Source organism: Mus caroli, chromosome 16, assembly GCF_900094665.2.
Source record: "Mus caroli chromosome 16, CAROLI_EIJ_v1.1, whole genome shotgun sequence".
Lineage (NCBI taxonomy): Eukaryota > Metazoa > Chordata > Mammalia > Rodentia > Muridae > Mus > Mus caroli.
This window is the reverse complement of record NC_034585.1, coordinates 8948576-8958875: the sequence shown is the minus strand read 5'-3', so window position 1 is coordinate 8958875 and position 10300 is coordinate 8948576. Positions and strand designations below refer to the sequence as shown.

General features: G+C 39.0%; 1 pseudogene; it reads left to right on the top strand.

The window, feature by feature from the left end:
• Positions 1-2787: 2787 nt before the first annotated feature.
• The window catches only part of LOC110312001, a 22567-nt pseudogene continuing 15054 nt past the window's right edge, over positions 2788-10300 (top strand).

The following is a 10300-nucleotide window of genomic DNA, read 5'->3' as shown; positions in this document are numbered from 1 at the left end:
AAAGTATACCACTTCTTCAATATCCCACTCTCATCAATGGACAGGTTATGTAGACAAAGTACAGAGTGAAATACTGAAGCTAACAGATGTTATAAACCAAAAGACCTAATAGATATTTATGGACTATTTCACCCAAACACAAAATAATATACCTTCTTTGCATCTCATAGAACTTTCTCCAAAATTGACCATATACTCAAACACAAAGCAAGTTTCAACAAGATACAAGAAACTCAAAATAACTTCAGCATCCTATTAGATCACCACATATTAAAGTTGGATATCAGCAACAATAGAAACAATGCAAAGCTTACAAACTCATGGAAACTAAACAACTCTCTAATGAATGAAAATGGGTCAAGACAGAAATAAAGAGAGAAATAAATATCTTTCTAGAATTCAATGAAATGAATATAGAATATCCCCAAATTTATGCGACACAACTAAAGAAGTTTTGAGAGGGAAATTCATAGCATTAACTACCTATATTTTTTTTAAAGTGATCTTATGCTAGCAACTTAACAGCACAGTTGAAAGCTCTAAAGCAATAAAAATTAATCACACCCAAAGGGAACAAGAAATAAAACTCAGATCTGAAATCAATAAATAGAAACAAAGACTCAATTAAACAAAGAGTTGGTTCTTTGAGAAAATCAACAAGATAGACAAACCCCTATGCAAAGTAACTAAAAAGACAAAGAGAGAATATATAAATTAACAAAATCAGAAATGAAAGGGGGCATAACAACAGACACCAACAAAATCTAGAGAATCAGAAGGACATATTTTAAAAGGCTGTACTCCACCAAATTGGAAAATCTAAAAGAAATAAGTACTTTTCTCAATAGGTACCACTTGTTGTGACTATAAAAAGAGAAAGAACTGTAAGAATATGCTCTAGTGAGGTGTGGGGGAAGGGGGTACCTCAGCAGGCCCATGCCAAGGCATCTCTTCCCCTTGTGGGACCAGACACACATTGATATAGTATAGAATAGAGTTTATTCAGGGCATGGGTAAGGGAGTTAAGAGAGTAGTAGAGGCAAAGAAAGGCTGAGAGAAGGAGAGAGAAGAGAAGTAGAGGCTGGCCATGACCACATGGAGAGAGAAAGAAAAGGAATGGGGAGGGAGGGAGAGCAAGGGGACAAGAGGCAAGAAATAGGCAAGAGCTTAAGAGAGGAGAGGTCAAGCAGCCCCTTTTATACTGGGCCAAGCCTACCTAGCTGTTGCTAAGTAACTGTGGGGAGGAGCTTACCTGGCTGTGCCAGGAACTGTGGGGGTGGAGTTTAGACAGAATACCCACACCACTTACCAAAATTAATCAAGATAGGATAAAAAAAATTGAATAGTCCTATAACTCCTGAGGAAATAGAAACATTCATTAAAAGTCTCCCAACTAAAAAAATCCCAGAACCAAATGATTTTAGGATACAATTCTACCAGACTTTCAAAGAAGAGTTAATGGCAATATTCTTCAAATTATTCCACAAAACAGAAACAAAAGGAGCATTGCCCAATTTATTTTATGAGGTCACAGTTATTCTGATACCCAAACCACATAGAACCCAACAAAGAAATAAAATTATAAATCAAATTCTCTTATACACATAGATATAAAAATCCTCAATAAAATACTTGCAAACCACTACCACATTTAAAAACCATCCAGCACTACAATCATTCCAGAGATTCAGGGATAGTTCAATATACAGAGATCTGTAAATGTAATCCACCAAATAGACAAACTGAAAGAAAATTCTACACGATCATCTCATTAGGTGCAGACCTTTGACAAGATTCAACATCTCTTCATGATGAAAAGTACTGGAGAGAATAAATATACAAGGGAGAGATATACTTAAACATAATAACGACAATTTAGAACAAGCCTATAGATAGCATCAAATTAGAGGGAAAGAAATTCCAAGCAATTCCTCTAAAATCTGGAACAAGATGAGAGTATCCACCATCTTCCTATCTATTCAACACAGTACTTAAAGTTTTAGCTAGATCAATAAGACAACTGAAGGAGACCAAGGGGATACAAATCTTAAATGAAGAAGTCAAGGTATCATTCGAAAATTATATGATAGTATATATAAGTGACTTTAAAAATTCAACCAGGGAAACTCCTACAGCTCATAAAAACATTCAGCAAAGTAGCTGCATACAAGATTATCTTCTTAAAAATGACAAACAGACTGAAAAAGAAATTAGGGAAACAATAGTCCCAAATAATACAAAATATCTTGGGGTTAACCTTAACCAAACAAGTGAAAGACTTGTATGACAAAACTTCAAGTCTTTGAAGAAAGAAATTGAAGGAGATATCAGAAGATGGAAAGATGCTCTCATGCTCATGGGTCAGTAGGATTAACATAGTAAAAAATGGCCATCCTACCAAAAGCAATCTACAGATTCAATGAAATCCCCATCAAAATTCCAACACAATTCTTTACAGATTTTGGAAATCTAAATCAAAACTGCTTTGAGATTCCATCTTACAACTGTCAGAATGGCTAAAATTAATAACATAAGAGATAGCTCATGCTGGCAAGGATGTGGAACAAAAGAAACACTCCTTCATTGCTGGTGGGAGTGCAAACAGGTACAGTCACTTTGGAAACTAACATGGCTAACATCAGAAAATTGGGAATTGACCTACCTCAAGATCTAGTTATCATTCTTGGGCATATACACCAAGGACACTCCATATAACCACAAGGATACTTGCTCAACCATGTTCATTGCAGCTTTATTCATAATAGCCAGAAACTAGAAACCACCAAGATGTTATTTGACAGAATAAAGAAAATGTGCTACATTTACACAATCGAGTACTACACAGCTGTTGAAAACAATGACATTATGAAATTTGCAGGTTAGTGAGTGTAACTAGAAAAAAATCATTCTAAGTGAAGTAATCCAACCAAGAAAGATAAATATTGTATGGATTTCTTTATATGTTGATGTTAACCATTAAATAAATAAGGAACAAGCTATAATCCACAGATCCAGAGAGGATAGATACACATGGATCTCCCCACGGTAGGGAAATTGAACAGATTTTGTGAGTGAACTGGGGGATGATGGGGACAGGAGTGGGGTAAATCAGGGGGAGGGGGCTAGGGTGGAGGGAGAGAGTGCATGGAGAGGCAGATAGAATTGGGGAACATTTGGGAGATAATGAGGAAACCTAGTGTAATGAAAACTTCCCAGAATCTTAGAAGTTGATCCTGATGAGGACTCCTAGTAATAGGTAAATGACATCTCAGTTGGCATCTCTTGTCACCAGGTGAGGCTTCCAGTGGCAGGGCTTGGTTATGCTCAATTGAGTTGTTGGCCAGTGAGCCCCAGGGAGATCCTCAAACAACCCAGGCTGATGCTAAGACACAGGGATGATCTCCATAAACTGATAGCACTAACAGTGGAGTCCCATTGCTCAGGACAACGCCCACAATCATTGAGTATGGAGAAGTTGTGCTGGTGCCTACATTGAGCCTTCACCCATATGTTCTAGTCCTTTGGTGCAGGCTAACAAGTAAGAAACATGGAAACCATGGAAACCAGCCCAGCCACAAAAACTTTGACCTACATTCTGTCCTGCTTGCAAAATATGCTAGGGAAATGGTGGCACAGGACTTGTGGGATTAGGCAACCAATCTCTGGTTTGGCTTGAAGTTCTCCTCCATGAGAAGGAACCCATACCTGACGCCACTTGAGTGACCAACGACCAGAGACCAGATAACCCGAGACCTAGAGTAAAGCCAAACACAACTTATCAAAAAAGTATCAATAAAATTATTTCTAATGGGAGTCCTCTGTACTCATAGATCAATGCCTTGTCCAGTCATCATCAGAGAGGCTTTCTCCAGCAGCAGATGGGAACAAGTGCAAAGACCCACAGCCAGACATTACTTGGAGAGCCAGTGTCTATATAGGAGGACCCCATCAAATCCCTCCTCCCTGAGCTCAGGGAATCACAGAGAAGCGGACGTGGAAAGACTGTAAGAGTCAGAGGGAATGGAGGACAGAAGGAGAACAAGGCCCTCTGAATCAACAAAGCAAGGACCTTATGAGCTCACAGAGACTGAGGCAGCAAGCACAGGACCTACTTGGGTCTATATATCAGGTCCTCCAAGTATATATTATAGCTATCAGCTTAGTAGGGTTATGGAACTCTTGACTATGAGATCAAGTGTGTTCCTGACTTTTGTTGCTGCTCATAGGACTCTTTTCCTCCTGTTGGGTTGCCCGTACAATTTTGATGTGATAGGTTTTTATTGCTTCATGCTATTAGATTTTATTTTGTCATGTTAAAAAGATAATAAAATTACACATGTTGGTGGGCATCAGAATAAAACTACTCCTGGTGGTGGCTATCAGAACTCATGTTCTTATCTTTGATGTAGAAAAATGAGGGGGGAAAACACTGATCAGAAAAACTCCACTCACTGGAAGGTCTGCGAGACCTAGCGTTCTGGAGTGGGGACCTTGCATCTCCCTACTCATATCTTCCTTTGTTGACTGCCTGTGTCACTGTCATCTGTCAGCTCTGTTTAATAAGCATGGCTCAAAGTAATTAACTGCACCTGGGCCGCATCCTTCCATACCCAAGGACTGAGAAGGAGAAGACATGTATTCATAGAAGTTATTTAAGTTTTCCAGATAAAATAGAGGATTCTCACCTAAATTGAAATTGTGGATAAACAATGATATTTAGGTTAAGTATACTAAAAAAAATTAAAGGACCTGTGTAAAAAGATTTTATGGCTTACCAAAATTCAAATTTTCTGAGTGTTATTCTAACACATAAAGCACAATACATAGTATGGTGCATATGGATTAATATTTTATATATATTATGTTTGAGGTATGGTTTCTCTATGAAAACTTTTGTTCTAGGAAAGCTTGCATGACTTTTATTATACATACATACATACATACATACATCATGCATTTTAGTTTGGCCAACATGTTCAGAGAATACTAACACAATGGTTTCATCCTCTCTCAGGACAATCCATGCAATGAAGTTTTGTTTTTTTTGTTTGTTTGTTTGTTTGTTTTTGTTTGTTTTTTTTTCCACAAGTAAAATCAAGTGGAACACCAGCGCTGGGAAGTGGGTTCTAAACTAATGAAGATGACAAGGTTGGGAAATCTTGTCCAAAATGATCTGTAATGCTTTAGAAAGACTGGTTTGTATATTGATTATATAATGATCTCAGGACCTTCAGTGCAATATATATCCTCAGTCTGATAGCACTATGAATACCTTTGGTATGGCAGAAGCCAACATAGAAGAAAAATTATCAGTACACAGACCAAAATAGACAAAAGAGAAGCAACACCTTCTAGCCCAGGATCATTCTTTTTTATATCCTCAAACTTGAATTCCAAATAGGCATCTACCATCTGCAACTCAAAAGCATTTTGACAAAACTGTCACATACATGTTGGATGCTGATGTACAAAACAAAGTACTCTTTGTAAGTTGTGGAAATTTTCAAACAAGATTCTAATTCTCAGTCCCCATTAGACTTCTTCACTGTTGGCTTGTTCCTATGACATGGTAGTCTACAAAATGACTTTTCTTTCATATTTCATTATTGAGCTAGATTTGCCCCTGCAGAATAAATGTATGCTAAGACAAATACAAATGAAGCCAGTAGCTCCTCCAGAGGGGGGCATGAAGGGGCTGGACACACAGGAGGCTTCAGTTGGATTTATAGTGGTTTAGTTCTTAGGCTATGAGATTAATACCGAGTGTCCATTTAGTTGTTCTTGAAATAGTTTATATGTCCTAACCATGTCATAAAAATAACCTACTACTCTAAAATCCCATTTCCAATTCTTAATCAATTATAGCTATAGAGCACATTAGGGAAAAGTTTGTATTTTTATTTCATCCTTCCTTGGTATTTTGAATACAGAAGTCATGATTTGTTTTGTCTAGTATTTGATTTTTGTCCTTTATTTTTATTTTATTTAGGGTTTGGTCAGGAGTTTTGTAGAATGGGGTCATTTCCTAATTTTGACTCTTTACTTTCTAAATGCAAAGACTTCAGTACTCAGAGACCAGTGTTCAATATCTATTGAATCAACAGATGAGAGCAACATAAATTCTCCAAGTGACTGCTTTTTTTATATCTCACCTCCCGTGTGTTTATGCTTGCTCTATATTGGGAGTGAGACAGGATGGACAAGAGGGAATTTGCTGTGGCTAATTTTTTCTCTGAGGCCAATATTTACTGGACACTATATAAACAACTTGGTCTTCACCAATTTTTCTTAAATAACAATACCTCAGGAGCCTCAATGCTGTGGTTACAAACAATGACAGGGGTACAGACCCAATTTCATGTGTACAGATATCTTGTCCTGCCACTCACCCTCAACTAGCGTGTCTTCGGGAATTTACAGGGCTTTTCAAGCACATGGTCATTCACGGGAAGCCAAAAAGTAAACCCCTAACGTCCTCTTCTCTCCAAAGAGAATGGTCTGGAACCAAGGCTGCTTGATGGCTACAGAAGAAATCTTATCCAGTCTGACATTTGGAGGTTAAAGAAGCTCTAGGATGCTGTGTTTCATTTTCTCCTTTTCTTATTTGAGTCTGTAGAACCTCCAGATAATTATTTTATGAGGAGATCTTAACGTTGCAGATGCACACTGAATGCCATGGAAGAGCAAAGGACACAGGAAGCTGGTGGTAGGGTCAGAAGCTATCTCGAGGCCCAGCCCCCAGACTGTGCCTCAGAAAGGAAGACTCACTTTAGATGCAGTGAAATCCAACTGGAACTGCTGGCAGGACCATCAGCTATCCTCACCTCAGCACAGACATTAAGCCCCTAAGTCTCCCAAAGAATCTATGCTTGGATGTGGGGCACTAGCTCAGTCTGTTAGTAAATTACTAACCTTCCACATGCAATGACCCAGAGTTCAGTTCCCAGAACTCATGTGAAAGAAAGGTTGGGTGTTGAGCATGGTAGAAGGCACAGTGCTAAAAATGCAGAGACAGGGAGATCCCTGGGCCTTGCTGGCCAGCCAGCCTTGCCTACTTAGTGAATTCCAGGCTAATGAAAAATCTTGTCACAGACACAGGATGCGCAGTGCCCGAAGAATGAAGGTTGAGTTTGACTGTGACCTCATACACATGCTGCACATGGACATGCTTCTACACACACAGAAACACACACACACAGGAGCACACACACGCATACAAACACACACACTCACACACGCATACACACACGCACACACACACACACACACATATATGCAAACACACAAATGCATGCATACCCTAAAAATAAACCAACCAAACACACACACACAAAGAAAAAAGACCCACTCAACTCCCTGGGTAGATAAGAGATAGTCATTTTTAAATGTAAAAGAATAATTTTAATCACTCTTTTAACATGCAAGACAAGGTTTTGGTTCATTTCCTTTCCATTAAAGGTACATACAGCCTATTGACTTCCATATTGATTTCTATAAAGAGAATGAGCTAGAAAAAAACCAAGTGGTGTTCAATGAAGACTTAGAGCTGTATAGCAAAAGAACTGTGATTCCAAAGGCTTTGAGAAGTTTCATCTAATTAGTCATTGTAAGCAGGCATCTGTAGGGATAAGTGCTAATTGTTGAAACAGACAAGTGGTTAATCACATCTGCTCGGTCATCTTGCTGGCTAGCAGCAGCCTCTATGCTGCTAGAAGTCCATAATGAAAACACAAGCAGACTGCTTTGCCCTGCTTTCACTACAGTGGAAAGCACACCCCTATGGCAGTGAGGGCATTCACAGAGCTGAGCCCTGAGCTTCTGAATTCTTAAAGCTTCAACCATGAGCCTGTAAAGCAATAGCAGAAAATATGGGGGAAATACACTCAGAAGGAAGAATGCTGAATGTTTAAAAAATGGTGATCTGTTTTTATTGTAGTAGTGGGGAAAGTTCTGCACTGAAATCAAACATTCTCTTTGAGGTCTGGGGTCCGCTGTAATTCTCATGTAACACATAGGGAAAACAAGCGTTTGGGCTTGATCAATGACTGCTTTGACTTTGCCTGGATTATCTATGAGATTCGAACCCAAGCGAGCCTGCCTGCAGTCTCTGTTTACTCACTAAGATCGTAGACCCTATTTGTTATATAGTAAATGATAAAACTTCTGCACACTGTGTAGCTATTTCATTCATACATACTTACTCAGAAACTACCACACTGGCAGACTGCTATTGACTGCCACATTCACATATGCAGGTATCCCTATATGTGTATTAATTTTAAGATGGTTTATTTTTTATTTTTCTAAGATGATTTGTTATGTCACATTCATTGATATCCCTCACTTCTAACAAGTAGAAGTGACATTTCGACTTAGGAGTCTAGAGTAAACCCCAGCAATTCATAACCACTCTCTGAGTCTACTGCTTTGTTCTGGGAGAGGAGGTTGGGTGCCATGTGGAGCAGCTGTCGGAAGAGTCTCCGTGGAAAGCATTAGAAAAGAGTCACAGCACAGGTGGACATCTTGCAAGTGGATGCTTGGTCCGTCTCAAGTCTGCAGATGACTGAAGCCCCAGCCACCTTCTTGACTAAGATTTCCTAAGCTGCTGAGGCATTCTAAGAGTCTGCGATCTTCAGACGATTAAATTTTGTTTTTGTTTTTTTTTGTTTTTTTGTGTTTTTTGTTTTTGTTTTTGGTTTTGGTTTTGGTTTTGGTTTTGGTTTTGGTTTTTCGAGACAGGGTTTCTCTGTGTAGCCCTGGCTGTCCTGGAACTCACTTTGTAGACCAGGATGGCCTCAAATTCAGAAATCCACCTGCCTCCGCCTCCCGAGTGCTGGGATTAAAGGCGTGCGCCACCACACCCGGCTAAATTTTGTTTTATTTATTATTCAGTTTATTTTCCCTTAATTATTAAATGTTTTTGTTATGTTAAACCAGGAATGTTCAGCTTAAAATTAAATGAGAATCTGTGGGTCCTTTAGGGATTTTTTTTTCTGCTTTGTTTGAAATCACTAAGTTTTAGGATAATTTATTATATAACAATAACTATTATTGAACATGAATTAATGTGTATTTTTATGCATGCACAATCTAATAGTGTTTCAAATTTTAAAACAAAAAGCTGAAGGACAGTATGGTACGACCCATGTGCTATTAGTCCCAACACTCCCTGCTTCCTCTCCAGCTTAGTTGATGAAACAACTAATTATTGTTCAACCAACCAAATAAAAACAAAGCAGACTAACGCTGCCCAGGATTCCCGCTTCCTGCAGGTTAGTCAGGGGAGTGGAAGCAGATAACCTAACTCCTGTTCCCAACGGTCTTGTTTCCATCCTTTATCATCCTTGCAAGGCTATTTACCAGTGCAAAGCTAGGCTGTTTACACCATTTTCTTACCTAACTCTTACCTATACGTCAAAGTCCTGGGACTCTTCACTATCTAGGAATCCTTTCTACCACCTCTGGACTTTGCTCATACTTGTAGCTTTACGTATGTAATTATTCTCAGGGTTCTAGTAGCTCTTGCACTTCTGAAAGCAGGAACTGTGTTCCATTCCTCTTAATTTCTCCTTTCTCATGCAAGGGTCTGGCAAAAGCAGTAATATGAAGATATTACTGTACTGATTGTCTGTTCTCTGCTAACAAATTATTCCAGGATGTAATGGCTTAAAGCAACAAATATTTTTTTATCTCACATTCCAGTGGGTTGATAACTGGAGTGATATAAATCGATTGTTTAATTCTAAGTCCCTCCCAAGTATTCAGTCTTCACTCAAAGTTCATCTTGAAGTTAAAAGCAACCTGCAACACAGAAGCTTGGTCTCATCAGAGAGAGGGATGGATAGATAGCAGGCAGAAAGAGGGATTAAGAATGAAGAGGAGGGGGAATCAGTAGAAAGAGAGAGGAAGAGTTCAGTAAAACCAACAGCAAATGCTGGGGCCTCATATCAGCAGCCCTAGCTCATTGCCTCTGCAGTACTGTGTGCATTAGAGACTGACCCAAAGAGGTGGTTACACAAATGCCTGAATACCTGGGTGATGGGATCTTTGAAGATATTTTAGAAGGTCACCTTGGACTTTTTTTTTGAGACTAAGTCCAGTCTGCACTGTTGTTTACCTGTCTTATTTTCCCACCTTCCTGTACATATGTCTCATGCAAAATACGCTTCGACATCTGATCTCTCTATATATACTATAGCAACTGCATGCTGTACTCAATGTGTGAACATGTACACATGCACCTCTCTCTCTCTCTCTCTCTCTCTCTCTCTCTCTCTCTCTCTCACACACACACACACAC